This window comes from Bufo bufo, chromosome 5 (assembly GCF_905171765.1).
Source record: "Bufo bufo chromosome 5, aBufBuf1.1, whole genome shotgun sequence".
Classification (NCBI taxonomy): Eukaryota; Metazoa; Chordata; class Amphibia; order Anura; family Bufonidae; genus Bufo; species Bufo bufo.
In genome coordinates, this window is record NC_053393.1 from 394,094,815 (window position 1) to 394,118,583 (window position 23,769).

The following is a 23,769-nucleotide window of genomic DNA, read 5'->3' on the forward strand; positions in this document are numbered from 1 at the left end:
GGCTGTCTCATGAGTGGTCCCTAACTCTTGTTCCTACTGTGTGCGATCACATTTGCATTTTCCGTTTGTATATGTATTTCGCCATAGTGATGTGCACCTGCAGCAGGTTGTGCTGACCCAACCCCTTATTATTTTTTTCTTTGTAGTATATATTGGAGGCGTGGCGATCTCCTTGGAGTCATTGCACACCTGACCAGTTAATCTGTCCTTGAGGCTGGTTTTAAAGTCAGTATAAAACTGAGTCTGCTTGTATAGAACCTACCATTAGCCATCTGGCTCCAGGAGAAGTATATGGTAGGTTCAGCATGCATGTTGGTACTTGCATCCCTGGATCCGATGAAAGCTGTAATGGCACCGGACGGGGTTACAAGCAAAGTGTACTTGGCTTGCATGCTGACCTGCATTCCCTGGATTTTATGTGGCTGTCATGGCCCATGAACAGGTAGGAACAAGAGTTAGGGACCACTCATGAGACAGCCTTGACGCGGTGAGTGGCTTACTATGCTTTGGCCAAAATATAAACCAATGTCTCATCCAGCATTGAGGGCAGAGTGCTGGATGTAGTGTGCGATCACATTTGCATTTTCCGTTTGTATATGTATTTCGCCATAGTGATGTGCACCTGCAGCAGGTTGTGCTGACCCAACCCCTTATTTTTTTCTTTGTAGTATATATTGAAGGCGTGGCGATCTCCTTGGAGTCATTGCACACCTGACCAGTTAATCTGTCCTTGAGGCTGGTTTTAAAGTCAGTATAAAACTGAGTCTGCTTGTATAGAACCTACCATTAGCCATCTGGCTCCAGGAGAAGTATATGGTAGGTTCAGCATGCATGTTGGTACTTGCATCCCTGGATCCGATGAAAGCTGTAATGGCACCGGACGGGGTTACAAGCAAAGTGTACTTGGCTTGCATGCTGACCTGCATTCCCTGGATTTTATGTGGCTGTCATGGCCCATGAACAGGTAGGAACAAGAGTTAGGGACCACTCATGAGACAGCCTTGACGCGGTGAGTGGCTTACTATGCTTTGGCCAAAATATAAACCAATGTCTCATCCAGCATGGAGGGCAGAGTGCTGGATGTAGTGTGCGATCACATTTGCATTTTCCCTTTATCAAATTAGTTCCTCTCCTCTGTACTTTTTCTAATGCCAGGGCATCCTTTTTATGGACTAGTGCCCAGAACTGAACCGCATATTCCAGTTGCGGCCTCACCAATGCTTTGTATAGTGGCAATATTACATCCCTGTCCCATGAGGCTATACCTCTTTTAATACAAGACAAAATTTTGTTGAACTTAGAAGCAACTGACTGGCATAGCATGCTGTTATTTAGTCTATGATCTACTAATATACCCAGATCCTTCTGAACAAGTGACTCTCCCAGTTTTACTCCCCCTAGAACATCTGCTGCATGCAGATTATTAGCCCCCAAGTGCATCACTTTACATTTATCTATATTGAACCTCATTTGCCAAGTGGAGGGCCAAACAGTAAGTTTGTCAAAATCAGCTTGTAACTTATTAACATCTTACTATTATATAACAGCATACTTACTATTATAACAGCATACAATGTTAATCAGCTGCTTCTAAGGCTACCAGGATATTGTCATGTATTAAGCTAGGCATGGACTCGTGGGGCAGGGATGTAATATTACCACTTTATACAGCTCTGGTGCAGCCTCATCTGGAATATGCAGTTCATTTCTGGGTACCAGTCCATAGAAAGGATGCCCTGGAGCTGGAAAAACATACAAAGGAGAGCAACTAAACTGATAAGGGGTTGTTTCATATAAAATCCCCTCAAAAGACAAGGGGGCACTGCATCCGACTGGAGAGGAAACATTTTAGTCTCCAGAAGCGTCAAAGCTTCTTTACTGTAAGAAATGACATTAATGCGTATGAAAATGTAGAAATCTGAGTCTTACTTCATTTCTGGGATTCGCGTCTCTACCTATCCCTTGGTTGAACTTGATGGTCTTTTTTCAACTGTATCTTTTTTGGCATACATTTGTCAGTTAAAGTCTATGAGCAGGTAGATGTATATGTTTGGAAATTTTCCTTGTGTATATTCACTCAGTGCAGTTCGGGTATGGTTCATGCGTGGCAATCAGACAGCAAGAACCACACATGGTTTTACCACTAATTGGTAAGCTATGACAGGGTAAGCTCATTAACACTTCAAAACAACACAATATGAGGTAAAACCTCATAAAGTTCTTGTTGTGCCATTCTCTGTCAGGTGGCAAGAACCACACCTCAACCGTACCATGTGAATAGACCTTTAGACCTTTAGAAAGCCTCATATTTAGTTGCCACAATGCCTCTGTGATTGGGACATGTAATTTTACTACAAGATGAAGAGAACTAAGAATATCAGAATAATACTGAATAGGAACTTCTGTTATATTTATTAGACTATGTATCTAACCTTTTGATTTCCTGATGATCATCTCTAGAGATGAGCGAATCGAAGTTGAAGAAGTGGAATTCGATACAAATTTCAGGAAAAATTTGATTTGCACCAAATCCGAATTTCCTCACGCTTTGTGGTAACGAATTGCATTTTATATGTTCTAAAGCCCTTTTTGGTGTGTATAAGCATGAAAAAAATATAAATTTTTTGCCGTTCAGCTGTGCAGTTATATGTTCTAAAGCCTTTTGTGGAGTGTATAAGTGGAAAAAATAAGGGCCTATTTGCCGTTCAGCGGTGCAGTTATATGTTCTAAAGCCCTTCTTGGTGTGTATTAGTGGCAAAAAATATATATTATTTGCTGTTAAGCGGTGCAGTTATATGTTCTAAAGCCCTTTTTGGCGTGTATTAGTCAGAAAAAAAAGGCTTATTAGCCATTGTGTGGTGACATGAGAAAATTACAGACTTTTTTGAGGTGTTTAAATTTCCTTTTTATTTATTTATTTTATCTAACAGTTTGTCAGACAGAGAAGTGCCGGGTCCTTTACAGGGGAGTGGCAGAGGTCTAAATGTCTGGCACAGGCACAGGGAGAGAGGCAGCAGAGTAAGGTGGCGTGGCAGTATGAGTCGCAGCGAGAAGCCTGAGCTCCCGGTGTCATCTAGAGGTCGTGTCTTGACCAGCAACTCATGAATGGTTGACTCGGTCACCCACTTTATCCCAAGTGACATCAGACACTCCCAGCCAAGAGTCGGTGGGTTTGTTAGACACAACCCTTAGTTGGCATGGCCCGGAAGCAGGCCCTGTGCCCTAACTTGTCCTAAAACTGCCTCTGTCCTTTTCTGTTCCCTCAGCCAGACAAGTATTATATGCTGTGGGCTCAGCTCCACTATACAGCAAGGACGAGCTACTAGAGGACAGTCAGCAGCTACTGGCCAGCCAAGATGTGCAGGAGTCATCCGCCGCTTCCTCCGGTAGGCGGGCAAGTAGTGATGAGGAGAGTGGCATGGGAGCTTGTGTTGCGAGTGGTCATGCTCCTGACCCAAAGACCATTGAGGAGGACATCAGTGACGTGCAGACAGTACTCGATGATGATAATGTAGCTGATCGCACTTGGGAACCCAGTGAATTAGGGGCTTCATCATCATTGGGAGAAGAAGGTGGCAGCTTGCCCGTGAGGCAAGTCGCTAGCATGTCGCTAGCATGGTCAGGAGTCAGCAGGGTGGCAGCAGTGGGAGGCTGGGAGCCAAACGTGCCCAGGGTAGACCACCCGCTTTGCAGGAGCCTACCTGCCCGGAAGGTAGTGGTGCAGGGGTTCACGGAAGCAGTGGCGGTAGCAGTCAGTCAGTGCGGAGTGTTGGGGGTAAAATCAATCTACTCGGTGGTGTGGCAGTTTTTTGTTAAGATGCCAGAGGTGAACATGGCCATTTGTAGAATCTGTGGGCAGAAGGTTAAGCATGCCAGGGTGACAATGTTGTTACCACGGCCCTGCGTCAACATATGTAGTGTCACAATATAGTGGCCTGGGAGAACCGTGGCTCCGATGTGGTGGTCCAGCCTGCCGCAGCAATCGCTGCATCACCCAGTGGCAAGCACCCGATTTCAGGCAGTCAAGGCTCTACCACTTTAGCAGAAGGTATCTCTATGTCCTTCCCATCATCTGCTGGTCCTGATGCTCCTGCTCCTCCTCGTCAGTTATTTCGTCAGCAATCGATCACCGAAGGGATTGCCAAGAGACAACAGTATGCGTGCACTCATCCAACAGTGCAGAAGCTGAATGCGCTCCTGGCCAAGTTGCTGGTGCTGCAGTCCCTTTCCAAGTGGTGGACTGCATATTTCAGAGAACTGATGGCTTGTGCCGAGCCGAAGTGGAGAGTCCCAAGCCGTCATTTCTTTGCCAAAAAGGCAGTACCAGCCCTGCACACACATGTAGAACAGAAGGTGGGCCAGTCCTTGAGCCTGTCGGTGTCTGCCAAAATGCACGGCAGCGACGACATGTGGAGCTGTAACTATGGTCAGGGACAAGTCCTTTATGGCCCACTGGGTGAATGTGGTTCCTGCACAGCCACACCAGCAACTTGGCCAGGTGACGCCGCTTCCGCCTCCACCTTATAACGCCGTTGGTCCTGCGACAATGTCTGCCTCTGCCTCCTCATTCTCCACCGTGTCCTCAGCCTCCACTGCAGGGACAATTCACAGTGCCCCTCCAGCATACCACATGCGCAGGGCACGGCAGTGTCACGCTGTTCTACACCTCGTTTGCCTGGGCGAATGGAGTCACACATCGGAGAGGAACTTCTGCGTGTCCTTCACCAAGAAAGCGAATCCTGACTTTTTCTGCGACAACTCAAAATCGGAACCATGGTGACCAACAACAGAAAGAACATAGTGTCGGCGCTGCGTCAAGGAGGGTTGTCAAGCGGTTCCTGAAGTCTTCCACCCATCTGCAAGACATCCTAAAAATGGCTAGGAAACTTTGCATGCACTTCAGCCACTTGTACACCGCAAAGCACAGCCTCCTTGAGCTGCAGCGGCAGAATGGCATCCCCCAACATAGGCTGATACGCAACATTTCCACCCGTTGGAATTCCACCCTCCATATGTTGGGCCGACTGTACGAACAGAGAAAGGCCGTAAATTTCTTGATGATCCAAGTGGACAGGAGTACTCCCCTGTGTAACTTCGATGTCAGCCAGTGGCAGCTCATGCGTGACACCTGCGGTTAGTTCAGGCCCTTTGAGGAGGCCACATTATTTGTCAGTCGTCAGGGCTACGGGATGAACAACGTCATTCCACTGATTCATGTCCTGGAGCAGATGCTGGTAAATCTGGCTGGTCAGGGGACCAGAGATGTGGCGTCTAGACCTCACAGCCACATGAGCCCTGTGGGGGCTGAAATGGAGAAGGAGGAGGACATTGGAGCACAAGCAATGTGTAGCGAAATGGGTGGTTGTTCTACACAGGTGACAGGAGAGGAGGAGCAGGAGCATCCAGAGAAGCTACAGGGCGATGAGAAAGACAAGTCAGAAGACCCAGACACACTGTGGCAATATGCATTGAAGATGGAGGCAGGGGGTCCCTCTGAGTCACTTGCACAAATGGCCCGATGCATGCTCACAAATGGCCTGATGGTACTGTAGTGACAGCAGAATAGTCACCATTCGGCAGAGGGATGAATTATGGCTCTCCACCTTGTTGGACCCTCGCTACTGGTCCAAAATGGGGGCCTTTTTACACCCACTAACAGGGAGGACAAACTGAACTACTACAGAGACATCCTATGTAGTCAGTTGGCCACTGCCTATCTGCGCCATTATCCATCCTCTCACAGGTCTGACCAGGGGGCCCTATGCGCTCATGTTCCTCTGCAATGGCTGCTGTGGCAGGGTGGGAGGGGTGGTAGCAGTTCCAGCTCCATCGGCAGCAAATTGAGTCTAGAGTCGCTGATGAGCAGCTTTCTTCACCCGCCTGAAGAAACTACTCACCAGCAGAAGCTAGACCTGGAGCAGGACCCACTCGACAATGAAGATCCGCTGGACTGCTGGGCAGCCAAATTGGATTTGTGGCCGCAACTGGCAGAGTTTGCCCTGGAAAAGATGTCCTGCCCGGCCAGTAGTGTTGCATCAAAGCGTGTGCTTAGTGCGGCGGGGGCCATAGTTAACCCAAGAAGAACTCGCCTGTCCACCCAAAATGTGGAGAGACTGACCTTTGTCAAGATAAATCAGGTGTGGATCAGCCAGGATTTCGCCAACCAATGCCTGATGCATCAGACTAGATCATCCATGATGCCACACCAACACTTTGACAAAAGAGACAGGTTTCTTCTGGCTACCTGCCTCAACTACTATTCTGATGCTGCCACATGCTTGATGCCACACATCTGATGCCAAGTGCCATTTTCACCCACCATCTTCAGCTGGTACTGGTATTGCCACCCACCTCCCCACTCAGTCAACGTGTCACTCTGTGGTCTCCTGATGCTGCTACCACCTCCAAACTATGTCACCTTGCCATAGTATGTCATAATAATATTACAGGCTATAGCTACTAGAGAGGAATCGTTGATCCAGGGAGTTAGTCTGATTGCCTGATTGGAGTCGGGAAGGAATTTTTTATTCCCCTAAAGTGGGGAAAATTGGCTTCTACCTCACAGGTTTTTTTTTTGCCTTCCTTTGGATCAACTTGCAGGATAACAGGCCGAACTGGATGGACAAATGTCTTTTTTGGTCTCCTGATGCTGCCACCTCCACACTATGTCACCTTGCCACTCTGTGGTCTCCTCATGCTGCTGTCACCTCCACACTATGTCACCTTGCAACTCTGTGGTCTCCTGATGCTGCCGCCACCTCCACACTCTGTCATTGAGCCACTCTGTGGTCTCCTCATGCTGCTGCTGCTGCCACCTCTACAATGTCATTGTGCCACCAAATGCTGAGTGAAGGCGGATGCTCCACAGACAGGATCCATTTTTTGGGGGTTATTGTTCTGACGGATCAGAGGAAGGGAAAAATAATCTGTGACGTCAACACAAATTTACTGCTGACACCCTCTCCACTCTGTTGGGGGATCTACTTGTATAAGCTTTTAATAGAACAGGTTCTGTAGACATCTATGTGGAATCAGCTGCGATGGTGTAAAAGGAGTGCTCTTCTTCTTGATGCAAACATTGAGCTGTGAGGCTGAGTTCACACTTGAGTTATTTGGTCACTTTTGGCCCCGTAACTGCCCAAATAAGTGAAGTGTGCAGTGATTCTCAGAGCGACGCCTGTCATCTGCTTGTCATACTGACTCACAGTATTGTTTCACTACTACAGCAGACTCCCTATGCGTGTTACTGCAAGGCACAGTGTTCTACACAACTATAAAGGCTCTCTGCAGGCAGGAATTAGCCATTTTTTAACACAATTCACCATGAACAAATTCAGATCGAACCAAATTTTGTGAATGTGAAATCCTTTGTTTCTGTATGTTTCAATATTCAAACATTTGTGGAAACCTTTGCAATGAATATCTGTTCTATACATTTAAATAGGATTGTTTTCCAGCAGGTGCATTGATTTCAGCAAGCCCCATTTAAATAAAGTTTTACAATGTTATCACATACACTTAGGCTTCATGTGCACAACTGTATTACTTCTCACATACACAATGGAACCAAAATGGATCTGGACATCCCTTCAAATTATTAACCATAGGTGTTGCAGCCACACCTATTGCAAAAAGATACATAAAATCAAGCACACAGCTATGCAATCTCCGTTAACACCTTGTATCATTTCTGCAGACAATTTATATACCATATATTTTTCTCTATAAGACGCACCTGCCCATAGGTCGTCTGGGTTGTTTAAAATTGGCAGTGTCTTATGGTGCAACCTTTGTCATAAATTTGTGATCTGCCAGATCTGCCTAGAGCTATTATTGTGAAGTAGAAGCTTTGACAAGTGAGAACAGCTCAGCCATGAAGCGATAGACCAATGCAAACTCACAGACTGTGGATGTAAAGTGCTGAAGCGTTTGTATAAATTGTCCATCACTAATTACAGAGCTCCAAACTGCCACTGCATGTGACACCAACACAAGAACTGTGCACCTGGAGCTTGATGAAACTGGTTTCCATGGTTGAGTAGCTGCACACAAGATAACCATGTACAAGGCAAAGCTTCAATTGGAATCATGTACCGCACACTTCCACTGGACTCTGGAGTACAGATGAGCGATTCAGTCGAGATTCATTTAGAGTCCAGTTCGCCAAATTTTTGAAAAAGTTCGGTTCAAATCCTATTCGGTTCAAGCGGAACCGAAGTTGCTCCAATTACCCTGAAAGTTGGTATATAACCCTCTCTAGCCTCCTAGGACTTATAATTTTCAGGAAAACGTATCTATTCATTTATTTTTTTATGAATTTTTTTACCCCCTCCACTAGCTCTGGAGCGCACTGACAGCAATAATACATGATGCCTGAGTGACACTGACATACATAGCTATGGGTAAACGCACTTTTGACAATGTTAAGATACAGCATGTTTAAAAGCACACCATGCCGGTACATGCTTTTTCATATTCCAAAGCTTCCAAAAATTGTCCCTTATCGGGGGCAGATGGTATTTAAACACACAAAGTGTTATGAGATTAAACAAAAACATTAAAAGTGGCTTGGGGGAACGTGATATTTGGCAAGTAGAATTAGTGACATGATGCAGGCCGCAGCAGCAGACATACACAACGTGATGGTTGAAAAGTGGTATGATGCAGGCCGCAGCATGCAGCAGCTGTACAGAATAAGATGGTTAGGTAGGCAGACTGAGAGACAGCAAGAGTGACAAAATGGGGCACCAGCAGCAAGTCGATTTGTATCCATTGCAATCAGTCTGAGTTTTGAGAAAATGTCAGGATTGCTTCAGTAATGACATATGTATGCTGCTTAATGCAATTGGACCCCCACAAAAAAATATAAAAATTTCAACCATGTGGAAACCGTATACACGTAAAAGTGATGTTTTAGACACTAGTGGAGGACACCTTGGTCCATTTGGGTATCACCACGCCCCCTGTGGCACTGAAAACCCTCTCCAAGATGACACTGGAGACTGGGCAAGCAGATAGAGAGTGTGCTTTGCCAGTCTGGGCCACTGTTCCAGTCTGCCTGCCCAGAATCCCATGGGGTGAGGGAACAGGGTATGGGAAAGAGACTAGTCATAGCCATAGTGGGCGTTGAGGTGGGAGCGGTCAGCTTGCTTACTGGCCTCTGCCTGGAGCAGCACTTTGAAAGACTGCTCTATCATGTTTAGGAGACTGCAATGGCTGCTGTGGCTTCTGCTGCTCGGGAACGGGGTCTCCCTGTCAGACACACTGGCGGCAGGTGTCTGCTCACCGTAAGCTGTGGCAAGCTTTGTACACAGTGTTTCCTGGTAATAATGTTATTTGTCCTCCCTTAATGCGAGAGGAAGATATTCCCCCAGTTTGCCCTGGTAGCGAGGGTGGCATGGCTATCCAGTAATCATTACACTGCTTGATGTTAACGATACACCTGTCGCTGCGGAAGCAAGCAAATCTACAGGTCACCATTCTGGCCAGCATGCCCCAGGAGCCAGTTCTCTCCACCTTTGCTCCCCACTGAGACGATTAGGTGTTGCGGCTGGTATCAGCATCATCATTATGCTCTTTCTCCACCAACTCCTCTTCCTCCTCCTCCCCATGTAGGTTTCTCATTGTGGTCCCCAACAGCTACACTACCCTGTGTATTTGTGTTGTAAACACGTATATATGCTTGTTAATTAAATTGAACACACACACAAAAAAAAGGAAATACATGTACTTTGATGGATGATTAAGGGCCAGGCCTCATCTCAATTTCACATTATCACTCACAGATAGGTTGCTAAATAGCCGGTACTTTGTGCCCCAGGACGAGCATTCTCGTCCTGCGGTCCTTCCTCCTCCCCAAGTGCGGTGACACAATCAGTGGCAGAGATCCGGCTGTTACTGACAGCTGGATCCCTGCTGCATCCACCAGCATCGGTGATAATGCCGATGCCGGTGGATATATAGGTGTGATATATAGACCACCTGGCAAGTCAAAGAATTAGATGATCTACTAGTTGAGGAAATAGCTAAAATGACATTGAAGGGGGAAGTTATCATTATGGGAGACTTTAATCTTCCTGATGCAAACTGGAAAACCAAAATAGCTTGTTCTGCCAGGAGTGCAGATATTCTAAATTCCCTACTGTGATTATCTCTACAGCAAGTAGTTGAGAAGCCAACCAGGAAGGAGGCCATTTTAGATTTAGTATTCACAAATGGGAATTTGGTATCTGATATTACTGTAGGGGAAAGCGTGGGATCTAGTGATCACCAGTCAGTGTGGTTTACTATAAGTACAGTGACTGAGTCACACCGCACAAAAACAAAAGTTTTAGATTTTAGAAAAACTGACTTTCCTAAAATAAGATTAGTGGTATATGAGTCAATATCAGACTGGAACCGTTTCAATGGAGTCCAGGAGAAATGGGACCACTTAAAATTGGCACTATTGAAGGCAACAGATAGTTGCATTAGGCTTGTCAGTAAAAGCAAAAAAAAGAAGAGACCACTGTTGCACTCAGTAGAAGTGGCCAAAATCATTAAAAACAAAAAGATAGCATTTAGTAATTATATTAAAAAAAAAATGACAGGCAAATTTATAAGATTAGGCAGAGAGAGGCCAAGCAAGTTATAAGTTTTTAAAGCACAGGCAGAAGAGAAATTAGCTCAGTCAGTGAAAAAAGGCCATAAAACATTCTTCAGATACATAAATGAAAAAAGGAAACTAAAACAAGGAATTACCAAATTAAAAACAAAAGAAGGAAGGTATATGGAAGAAGATAAAGAACTAGCTGACTGACTCAATGAATACTTCTGTTCAGTTTTTACAAAGGAAAATGAAGGAAAAGGACCTCAGTTAGAAAGGAAGACTAATGAATCTTTTGATGCATGTGTCTTTACAGAGGAAGAGGTTCTAAGTCAGCTGTCTAAAATTAATACAAGTAAGTCACAGGGGCCTGATGGGTATACACCCAAAGCTATTAAAAGAGCTTAGTGGTGAACTAGCAAAACCATTAACAGATTTATTTAACCAATCACTGGTAACAGGAGTCGTCCCAGAATATTGGAAATTGGCAAATGTTGTGCCCATTCACAAGAAAGGTAGTAGGGAGGAATCGGGCAACTATAGGCCAGTAAACCTGACATCAATAGTGGGGAAATTAATGGAAACCATACTTAAGGAGAGGATTGTGGAACATCTAAAATCTCATGGATTGAAAGATGAAAAACAGCATGGGTTTACTTCAGGGAGATCATGTCAAACTAATCTTAGATTTTTTTGATTGGGTGACTAAAATAATAGATGGCGGAGGTGCAGTAGACATCGTTTATCTAGACTTTAGTAAAGCTTTTGATACTGTCCCACATAGAAGGCTTATCAATAAATTGCAGTCTTTGAGCTTGGACTCCCATATTGTTGAATGGATTAGGCAGTGGCTGATGGACAGACAACAAAGGATTGTAGTCAATGGAGTATATTCAGACCATGGTCTTGTTACCAGTGGGGTACCTCAGGGATCTGTTCTGGGACCCATATTGTTTAATATCTTTATCAGCAAAATTGCAGAAAGCCTCAATGGTAAGGTGTGTCTTCTTGCTGATGACACAAAGATTTGTAACAGGGTTGATGTTCCTAGAGGGATACACCAAATGGAAAAGGTTTTAGGAAAACTAGAGGAAAGGTAAAAAATCTGGCAACTAAAATTTAATGTTGATAAGTGCAAGATAATGCACATGGCGCGTAAAAACCCAAGAGCAGAATATAAAATCAGTGATACAGTCCTAACCTCAGTATCTGAGGAAAGGGATTTAGGGGTCATTATTTCAGAAGACTTAAAGGGAACCTGTCACCAGTTTTATGGTGTCCTAACTAAGGGCAACATAAATAAGTGATTGATTCTCTTAGCACAATGCTGGGTCACTTTCTTTAATTGACCCAGTCAATCTGCCAACATCTTGTGTTGAAAAGCTCCAGCTGATAATGATGAGTCATGAATATTTATGAGCTCCTGACCATCCCCACCCACCTGCTGCTGAATGACAGTTTGTTTCCATAGGAATCAGCAGCAGGTGGGCAGGGGAGTGGCTATAGCTCTGAATTAAATATACGCTGGACTCAATGACTTCACGCCGGACTCCAATCAGCTCATTAGCATACGGCATGCGGCATCTGTGTGTGTATATTATGAGGTAACCATCTGTCACACCAGTAAGTGAATACATCTAAGGCACTTTTTAGTAGTTAATGATTGTATATAATTAGTTAGATAATAATCAAATATCCACATGACAGGTTCCCTTTAAAGGTAGGCAGATAATGTCATAGAGCAGCAGGAAATGCTAGCAGAATGCTTGGGTGTATAGGGAGAGGCATTACCAGTAGAAAGAGGGAGGTGCTCATGCCGCTCTACAGAGCACTAGTGAGACCTCATTTGGAGTATTGTGCTCAGTACTGGAGACCATATCTCCAGAAGGATATTGATACTTTGGAGAGAGTTCAGAGAAGAGCTACTAAACTAGTACATGGATTGCAGGATAAAACTTACCAGGAAAGGTTAACATGTATAGCTTGGAAGAAAGACGAGACAGAGGGGATATGATAGAAACGTTTAAATACATAAAGGGAATCAACACGGTAAAAGAGGAGAGAATATTTAAAAGAAGAAGAACTGCTACAAGAGGACATCATTTTAAATTAGAGGGGCAAAGGTTTTAAAGTAATATCAGGAAGTATTACTTTACTGAGAGAGTAGTGGATGCATGGAATAGCCTTCCTGCAGAAGTGGTAGCTGCAAATACAGTGAAGGAGTTTAAGCATGCATGGGATAGGCATAAGGCGATCCTTCATATAAGATAGGACCAGGGGCTAGTATTCAGTATATTGGGCAGACTAGATAGGCCAAATGGTTCTTATCTGCCAACAAATTCTATGTTTCTATGTTTCTATTAAACCCTCATATGCCGCGGTCAGCACTGACCGCGGCATATGGAAGGTTTGCGCTCCCTCTCCTTAGCCATTGGGTCCCTGTGCTGCGGTGACAGGGACCCGATGGTTGCCATGGCAGCCCCAAGTCATTCCAAGACCTTGGGGCCTGGCATGTATGGAGGCCTATGAGGCCCAGCACCCAGGGTCTCATAGGCAAACTATCAGTGTATTACACTGTGTAATACACTGATAGTCAATGGTCTACAATACAGATGTATTGTGCTGCATTGAAACAGGGATCAGACCCTGTAAGGTTGAAGTCCCATAGTGGGACAAAAATAAAAAATAATAAAAGTGGGAAAAAAAAGTGTTTTTAACAAAATAAAATGTAAGTTTCAATTAAGTTTCCCATAAAAAGAGACATATAAAATTGTAAAAAAATAAATAAAAAACAGACATATTAGGTATCATCGCATGTGTAACAACCTGCTCTATAAAAATATCACATGACCTAACTGCTCAGCTGAACACCGTAAAAAATAAAAACTGTGCCAAAAAAGCAGTTTTTTGTCACCTTACATCACAAAAAGTGTAATACCATGCGATCAAAAAGTCATATGCACCCTAAAATAGTACCAATCAAACCGTGATCTCATATCGAAAAAAATGAGCCCCTACATAAGACAGTCGCCCAAAAAAAAATAAAAAATATGGCTTTCAGAATATGGAGACACAAAAAATTTTTTTTATTTAAAAATGCTTTATTATGTAAAACTAAAGCAAACAACCCAAAAAAGTAGTAAAATTTGGCATTGTAGTGTCCATAACAACCTGCTCAATAAAAATACCACATGATCTAACCTTTCAGATGAACATTGTAAATAACAAAAAATTAAAACGATGCCAAAACAGCTAATTTTGTTACCTTGCCTCACAAAAAGTGTAATATAGAGCAACCAAAATGTACCCTAAAATACAGGGAGTGCAGAATTATTAGGCAAGTTGTATTTTTGAGGATTAATTTTATTATTGAACAACAACCATGTTCTCAATGAACCCAAAAAACTCATTAATATCAAAGCTGAATATTTTTGGAAGTAGTTTTTAGTTTGTTTTTAGTTTTAGCTATTTTAGGGGGATATCTGTGTGTGCAGGTGACTATTACTGTGCATGATTATTAGGCAACTTAACAAAAAACAAATATATACCCATTTCAATTATTTATTTTTACCAGTGAAACCAATATAACATCTCAATATTCACAAATATACATTTCTGACATTCAAAAACAAAACAAAAACAAATCAGTGACCAATATAGCCACCTTTCTTTGCAAGTACACTCAAAAGCCTGCCATCCATGGATTCTGTCAGTGTTTTGATCTGTTCACCATCAACATTGCGTGCAGCAGCAACCACAGCCTCCCAGACACTGTTCAGAGAGGTGTACTGTTTTCCCTCCTTGTAAATCTCACATTTGATGATGGACCACAGGTTCTCAATGGGGTTCAGATCAGGTGAACAAGGAGGCCATGTCATTAGATTTTCTTCTTTTATACCCTTTCTTGCCAGCCACGCTGTGGAGTACTTGGACGCGTGTGATGGAGCATTGTCCTGCATGAAAATCATGTTTTTCTTGAAGGATGCAGACTTCTTCCTGTACCACTGCTTGAAGAAGGTGTCTTCCAGAAACTGGCAGTAGGACTGGGAGTTGAGCTTGACTCCATCCTCAACCCGAAAAGGCCCCACAAGCTCATCTTTGATGATACCAGCCCAAACCAGTACTCCACCTCCACCTTGCTGGCGTCTGAGTCGGACTGGAGCTCTCTGCCCTTTACCAATCCAGCCACGGGCCCATCAAGACTCACTCTCATTTCATCAGTCCATAAAACCTTAGAAAAATCAGTCTTGAGATATTTCTTGGCCCAGTCTTGACGTTTCAGCTTGTGTGTCTTGTTCAGTGGTGGTCGTCTTTCAGCCTTTCTTACCTTGGCCATATCTGTGAGTATTGCACACCTTGTGCTTTTGGGCACTCCAGTGATGTTGCAGCTCTGAAATATGGCCAAACTGGTGGCAAGTGGCATCTTGGCAGCTGCACGCTTGACTTTTCTCAGTTCATGGGCAGTTATTTTGCGCCTTGGTTTTTCCACACGCTTCTTGCGACCCTGTTGACTATTTTGAATGAAACGCTTGATTGTTCGATGATCACGCTTCAGAAGCTTTGCAATTTTAAGAGTGCTGCATCCCTCTGCAAGATATCTCACTATTTTTGACTTTTCTGAGCCTGTCAAGTCCTTCTTTTGACCCATTTTGCCAAAGGAAAGGAAGTTGCCTAATAATTATGCACACCTGATATAGGGTGTTGATGTCATTAGACCACACCCCTTCTCATTACAGAGATGCACATCACCTAATATGCTTAATTGGTAGTAGGCTTTCGAGCCTATACAGCTTGGAGTAAGACAACATGCATAAAGAGGATGATGTGGTCAAAATACTCATTTGCCTAATAATTCTGCACGCAGTGTAGTACCAACAAAACTGCCACCTTTCCAAAATGGAGTCATTTTTATTTTTAGTTTCTACTCTAGGGGTGCATCAGGTGGTCTTTAAATTGTGGCAACTTAAAATTATCCCAGTGAAATCTGCCTTCCAAAAACCAAATAGCATTCCTGTGCCTGTGCCACAGTTTACCACCACATATGGGGTGTTTCTGTAAACTATAAAATCAGGGTAATAAATATTGAGTTTTGTTTGGCTGCTAACCCTTGCTTGGTTACTGGAAAAAAAATGGATTAAAATGGAAAATCTGCTAAAAAAGTGAAATTCTGAAATTTCATTTCCATTTTCCTTTAATTCTTGTGGAACACCTAAAGGGTTAACAAAGTTTGTAAAATCAGTTTTCAATACCTTAAGGGGTGTAATTTCTAAAATGGGGCCATTTATGGGTGGTTTCGATTACCTGAACTGGTCCTTAAAAAGTGTGTTTTGGAAATTTTCTGAATTTCAAGATTTGCTTCTAAACTTCTAAGCCTTCTAATGTCCCAAAAAAAGGAAATGTCATTTACAAAATGTCATTCACAAACATGAAATGGACATATGGGAAATGTAAAGCATTAACTATTTTAGGAGGTATCACTATCTGTTTTAAAAGCAGAGAAATTGAAATTTTGAAAATTGTAAATTTTTTCATATTTATGGTAAATTAGTTTTTTTTTTATAAACAAAAATGATGTATTTTTACTCAAATTTACCACCGTCATGAATTACAAAATGTGACGAGAAAACAATCTCAGAATGGCTTGGATAAGTAAAAGCGTTCTAAAGTTATCATCACATAAAGTGACACAAGTCAGATTTGCAAAAAATGGCCTGATCCTTAAGGTGAAAAATGGCAAGGTCCTTTAGAAGTTAATACAGTAATCATGTATATATGCTGCTTAATTAAATAGAACAAGTCCCAAAAAATATATTATTTCTTTCCAACCGAGTGGGAATTGAATAAACGTAAATGGACGATTGAGGACTGACCCTTAATATTGCATAATAATCCTGGTAAATTGTTACCCTAGCCCAGTGATGGCGAACCTATGGCACGGGTGCCAGAGGCGGCACTCAGAGACCTCTCTGTGGGCACCCGCACTCTGGAAAAAGTCTATGGTGTACAATATACATTAGACTTTTCCTGAGATTCATCAGCGCAGGGCGCACTATGAACAGCACAGGCAGCGCATTGAATGTAGGCAGGCTATTATAGCTAAATGATAAAGTACATAGAGGATATACTATATTGGACTGAAGTATTCAGGTTAAATTGCTTTGTTGGCACTTTGCAATAAATAAGTGGGTTTTGGGTTGCAGTTTGGGCACTCAGCCTTTAAAAGGTTCACCATCACTGCCCTAGCCTGTCTACTGGTATACTGATCACCTACATGCTGGTTCAATGAAATTGAACAAGTCCCAATTTTTTTTTATTGCAACAGTGTGGAGAAAAAAATGAACGTTAACGGATGATTAAGGGCCTGGTCTCACGCCCAATTTCTCCTCATCACTAACAGGTAGATTGCTGCCCTACCTCGTGTATTGTAGTAAACAATCCCCAAAAAATGCAAATTATGACCATGTGTAAACGTTCGATTTGAGGCTTCATGCTCAATTTGTTGTTAATAAACACAGGTAGATTGATGTTACACCTTGTGTATTGCTGCAGGAATCACGCATATATGCAGCTTAATTAAACTGACCCCCAACCAAATTTTTTTTACTTGCGACCATGTGGAAACTGAATATATGTAAATGGTCAATTAAGGCTCGAGGCAATTTCTATTTAATACACACAGGTAGAATACTGCTACAGCTTGTGTTTTGCTGCAGTAATCATGTATATATGAAGCTTAATTAAATTGATTTCTCCCCCCCAAAAAATGAAATTGCAACGTGTGAAAAAAAAAAACGTAAATAGACAATTGAGGCTTGACTCAATTTCTCATTAATACACACTGGTAGATTGCTGCTATACCTTGTGTCTTGTAGTTATCACACATATATGCTGGTTTAACTAAATTTAGCAATCTCAAAAAAACTTTTAATTGTGACCATTTGAAAATTGAATATAAGTAAATGCACGATTGAGGCTTGATGCTAAATTTCACCTTAGTACACAATGGTAGATTGCTGCCACACCATGGGTATTGCTGCAGTAATCACATATCAAAGCAGATTAATTAAATTGAATCCCACAAAAAAAAATGTATTTCTAAAAAAGGGGGAAAAATGAAAGTAGCTGCTTTTGAGGTGCACCTGCACTTCTGATAACAGGCGCAGTCAGCCACAGGGTCCTGTCTGTCAGCTGTCCTGCTTCTCTCTATTGTACACAACAAACACTTTTTTGGAATCCTAGTCTTTCCCTATACTCACCCTAGCTATAAGCTTATTTATGACTATGAATGTGGCAGCAGTTGAACCAGATGCACAAGGCAATATATTAGACCACCCTTTAATACTGAAAATGAAACTATAAATGTGGCAGCAGTTGAACAAGATGCATGCAGCGATATGTATATTAGACTGCCCTTTAATACTGAAAAACAGTAAGTCTATCTATAAAGTAACAGATTAACTATGAATGTGGCAGCAGTTGAACAAGATGCATGCTGAAATATTTTAGACAGCCCTTTAATGCTGAGGCACAGTAAGTCTATCTATAAAGTATTGGATTAACTATGAATTTAGCAGCAGTTAAACAAGATGCACATGGCAATATATTAGAGACTAGAGTTGAGCGGACACCTGGATGTTCGGGTTCGACGGGTTCAGCCGAACTTAGAAAAAAGTTCGAGTTCGGGACCCGACTCGAACCGAACTTGACCCCGAACCCGAACCCCATTGAAGTCAATGGGGACCCGAACTTTTGAGCACTAAAATGGCTCTAAAAATGTAATGGAAAGGGCTAGAGGGCTGCAAATGGCAGCAAAATGTGCTTAAGAGCATGGCAAGTGCTCTGCAAACAAATGTGGATAGGGAAATGACTTAAAATAACATTAAAAAAATAAAATACAAAAAAATTATAATCTTGATCTAGGAGGACCAGGTCCATATGGAGAAGGAGGTTGAGGAGGCGGTGGATGTGGCAAAGTAGGTGGAAGTGGCGGTGGAGGAGGAGGAGGTAGCCTACACTGCTTTTTGGTTTTAAATTAATTTTTATTTTTTTAATTAGGGTACACCCCAAAACATTGGGAAATATAACCCTCTAGTCATGCTAAACACACGTTTAGACAATACACCGGCTGCAGGGCAGGCCAGCACCTCCAAGGCGTAAAGGGCAAGCTCAGGCCATGTGCCCAATTTGGAGACCCAGAAGTTGCAGGGGCTGACCCCTGTCAGTTAGTTCGTGTAGGCGTGTGCATACTTACTGCCCCACCCACTATGTCGCACATCCCCATGATGTTCACGATCCAATTTGATATCTGCTCTATCAACTTTCGATGTTCTTTTATGCGCCCACCATGGTGATTAAGGGTGGCGGAGAATCAGGGTTCCAGGCCGGAGAGGGAGCGTGAGAAAAAGAGACCAAGGGAGATATATTTATTTTAAAAAATTGGGATCAAGAAGAAATGTGGGAAAAGTTATTGAGGCGCAAATGTAGGACAAATTACAGAAGCCCAAATGTGGGCCAAAAGAGTCAAGCGGAATTGTGGGAAAAGCTATTGAGGCGCAAATGTTGGCCAAAGGAGTATAGAGGAAATGTGGGACAAAGTATTGAAGCTTAAATGTGGTACAACTTGCTTAAGTTTAAGCATTGAATTGAATCAAAGGAGGTGGCACGCCTCAATTAAAGAAGCATTTCAGAAATTTTATTCCCTGTCACCTATGCAGAGCAGGGGTTTATTCACGTCTAAACTTGTATAATGTCAACCCAAGAATGTAACAGAAAAATTACAGAAATTAATTAACCTGTCTACTTGGTAGAGCAGGGGTCTATGACAGAAAACAATTGTTTATTGTCACACGAAAATGTAAAATAAAAAGTAATGAAATTTATTAAGCTGTCAACTAGGTAGAGGAGGGGATATTACAAAAATTTGTGAATTTGACCATAAAATGTAACAGACAAATGTTTTTTTTTTTTTTTTTTACCGGTCTAATAGGTATAGCAGTGGTACATCACACCAAAACATTGCTGAGTTTCACTATAAAATGTAACTGCCAATTTTTTTTTTACCAGTCTACTAGGTATAGCAGTGGTACTTCACACCAAAAAATTTATACATTTCACCAGAAAATGTAACTGACGATTATTTTTTTTTTGTTAACCGGCCTACTAGGTATAGCAGTGGTACTATACTATACACCCAAAAATTGCTGAATTTCACCAGAAAATGTTAATGACAATTATTTAAATTTTTTTAACCGTCATACTAGGTATAGCAGTGATACTATACACCCAAAAATTGGTGAATTTCACCCGAAAATGTTAATGACAATTCTATTTTTTAACCGGCCTACTAGGTATAGCAGTGGTACTATACACCCAAAAATTGGTGAATTTCACCCGAAAATGTTAATGACAATTTTATTTTTATTTTTTAACCGGCCTACTAGGTAGAGCAGTGGTACTATACACCCAAAAATTGGTGAATTCCACCAGAAAATGTAAATGACAAAGTAGTAGTAAAATGATATAAAATAAAACACGTACAAAAAAAAATTGGATTTATGAGGTGGAGTTCCATATGGAGTAGGAGTTTGAGGAGGCAGTGGACGTAGCGGAGTAGGTGGAAGCGGCGGTGGAGGACGAGATAGCCAACACAGGTTTTTGGTTTTAATATAATTTTGTAAAATTAAGGTACACTCCAAAAGAGTGTGAAATATCCAAAATACAAACATGAGCAATTGAGCTGCAGTATAACAATGGCTGCTTAGTGCCAGTATACATGTCTATTCTGCACAAGGTACGGGCAAGTCCTGAGGGATCCATGCCTGGTTCATTTTAATGAACGTGAGCTTGTCCACATTTTCTGTGGACAGGCGGCTGCGCATGTCTGTGCTAAACACACGTTCAGATAATACACTGGCTGCAGGGCAGGCCAGTACCTCCAAGGCGTAAAGGGCAAGCTCAGGCCATGCGCCCAATTTGGAGACCCAGAAGTTGAAGGGGGCAGACCCGTCATTCAGTACGTGTAGGCGTGTGCACGCATACTGCTCCACCATGTTGGTGAAATGCTGCCTCTTGCTAAGACGTTCCATATCAGCTGGTGGTGCTGGTTGTTGTGGCGTGCTGACAAAGCTTTTCCACATGTCGGCCATGCTAACCCTGCCTTCTGAGGTGCTGGCAGTGCCCCAGCTGCGTTGGCGACCTCTTCCTCGTCCTCTGCCTTCGCCTTGTGCTTCCACTGTGCCCCCACTGTCAGGTGGGAATGCCACCAGCAGCGCGTCTACCAGCGTGCGCTTGTACTCGCGCATCTGACGATCACGCTCCAGTGAGGGAATTAAGGACAGTACGTTGTCCTTGTAATGGGCATCCAGCAGTGTGGCCACCCAGTAATCAGCACAAGTTAGAATGTGGGCAACTCGGCAGTCGTTGCAGAGACGCTGCAGGATGTAATCGCTCATGTGTGCCAGGCTGCCCAGAGCTGTCCTCTGTGGGAGGTGTATCGTCTGTGTCCTCTGTATCCCCACATCCATGCACCAGTGATGGCCATGAGCTGGTCTGGGTGCCACCCTACTGTGAACATGGTTCCTTCTCCTTCATCTCCTCATCCTCCAGAACTGTGCCCTGGATGGACAATTGTGTACCTTGGATTTGTTGGTGCAGGAACCCACCCTCGGAGCCACTTGGGAATGACTGGCCGGAAAACCTACGAAATGATCCCTCTTCCTCCTCCTCCTCCTCCTGTGCCACATGCTCTGGGATAGTAACGCTGAGAACGGCGTTATCGGCACTGGCCATGTTGGTGGAGTTCTCGAAACAGTGCAACAAGGAACACAGGTCTCGCATGGAGGCCCAGTCATTGGTGGTGAAGTGATGCTGTTCCGCACCCGTGCGTACTGAAGCTGAAACTCCACTATCGCCTGCTGCTGCTCGCACAGTCTGGCCAGCATGTGCAGGGTGGAGTTCCACCTTGTGGGCACGTCGCATATGAGGCGGTGAGCGAGAAGGCTAAAGTTACGCTGCAGCGCTGACAGGCAAGCAGCAGCAGGGTGAGAATGCCGAAAGCGCGCACAGATGGCCCACACTTTATGCAGCAGCTCTGACATGTCGGGGTAATTTTTGAAGAATCTCTGCACCACCAAATTCAGCACATGCGCCAGGCAAGGGATGTGCGTCAAACCGGCTAGTCCCAGAGCTGCTACGAGATTTCGCCCATTATCGCACACCACCAGGCCGGGCTTGAGGCTGACTGGCACAAACCACTCATCGGTCTGTTGTTCAAGGCCCGTCCACAGCTCCTGCGCGGTGTGTGGTTTGTCCCCCAAACAGATACGTTTTAAAACTGCCTGCTGTCGTTTACCCCTGGCTGTGCTGAAGTTGGTGGTGAAGGTGTTACGCTGACCGGATAAGGAGGTGGTAGAGGATGAGGAAGCAGAGTAGGAGGAGGAAGCAACAGGAGGCAAACTGAAGCTCCCTGCAATCCTCGGTGATGGAAAGACACGCGCAAAACTGCTATCCGCCTCAGGCCCAGCCGCCACTGCATTTACCCAGTGTGCTCTTATGGAGATATAACGGCCCTGACCATGCTTACTGGTCCACGTATCCGTAGTCAGGTGCACCTTGCCACAGATGGCGTTGCGCAGTGCACACCTGATTTTGTCCCCTACTTGGTTGTGCAGGGAAGGGATGGCTCGCCTTGAAAAGTAGTGGCGGCTGGGCACGACGTACTGTGGGACAGCCACCGCCATATGGCCTTTAAAACTATCCGTCTCCACCAGACGGAATGACAGCATTTCAAATGCCAGTAATTTAGAAATGCTGGCATTCAGGGCTAGGGATCGCGGGTGGGTAGGGGGTTACTTCCTCTTCCTCTCCAGCGTTTGGGATATGGAGAGCTGAACGCTTGCGTGGGACATTGTGGAGATGCTTGGTGACCCAGGTGTTGGTGTTGCTGGCAGATCCTCTGTTTGCGGGGTGCCAGGTGGCACTGTCACTCCAGAGGAGGATGAAGAGGCCGCGACTGCAGCAGAAGAGGAAGCAGGAGGAGCCAGAGACCTTTCTTGGTTTTTGAGGTGTCTACTCCACTGCAGCTCGTGCTTTGCACTTAAATGCCTGGTCATGCAGGTTGTGCTTAGGTTGAGAACGTTTATGCCTCGCTTCAGGCTCGGATTGCACAGCGTGCAAACCACTCGTGTCTTGTCGTCAGCACATTGTATGAAAAACTGCCACGCCAGAGAACTCCTTGGAGCTGGCTTTGGTGTGCTCGGTCCCTTGCTGCGGTGGGAAGTAGGAGGCGTACTCTCTAGAGGACGGCCGCTCCGCTTTTTCACCCTGCTCCCTCTTCTGCTGTGTTGGTGGCTCTGTGAGACCATCGCCTCTTCCTCCGAACTACATTGGTCGCTTGCATGACCTTGATTCCATGTGGGGTCGAGGACCTCATCGTCCTCCAAATCATATTACACCCAGTCTTCACCCCTGACTTCCTTCGAAAGCCCTAGCAGATGGCACCTGTGTTTCGTCATCATCCGAGACGTGCTGCGATGGTCCTCCCATGTACTTATCTTGAAAAATTTGTGGTTGGGCATCGGTGCACTCAATCTCTTCCACTTCTGGGGCAGGGCTAGGTGGATGGCCCTGGGAAATCCTGCTAACAGAGTCATCAAAAAGCAGAAGAGACTGCTGCATGACTTGGGGCTCAGACTGCTTGGCTGATTTGCAAGGGGGTGAGGTGAAAGACTGATGGACATCGGCTGCAGGTGCCAACTGTGGTCTTTCAGCAGGAGACTGGGTGGAAGACAATGTGAAGGAACTGGATCCACTGTCAGCAACCCAATCTACTATCGCCTGTACTTGTTCAGGCCTCACCATTCGTAGAGCAGCATAAGGCCCGACCAAATACCGCTGCAGGTTTTGTCACCTACTCGCACCTGAGGAAGGGGTTTCACTTGTGCGTGTAGCTGGCACAGATCGACCACGTCCTCTCCCTGCAACAGGAGTTCCACCAGCAGCACCACGACCTGGGCCACGTCCCTTATTTGACGCTCTCCTCATATTTTTCAAATTTAGGATCTTGCCCTAAATGGGTGTTTAATTAATAGTAGAAAAGAACGACAGTATGTAAAGGGTGTATCTCACACGGCCTGAACTAGACTAGGCCTCAATTAAAGATTTCTTTGCACAAAAAGGCTGTATTT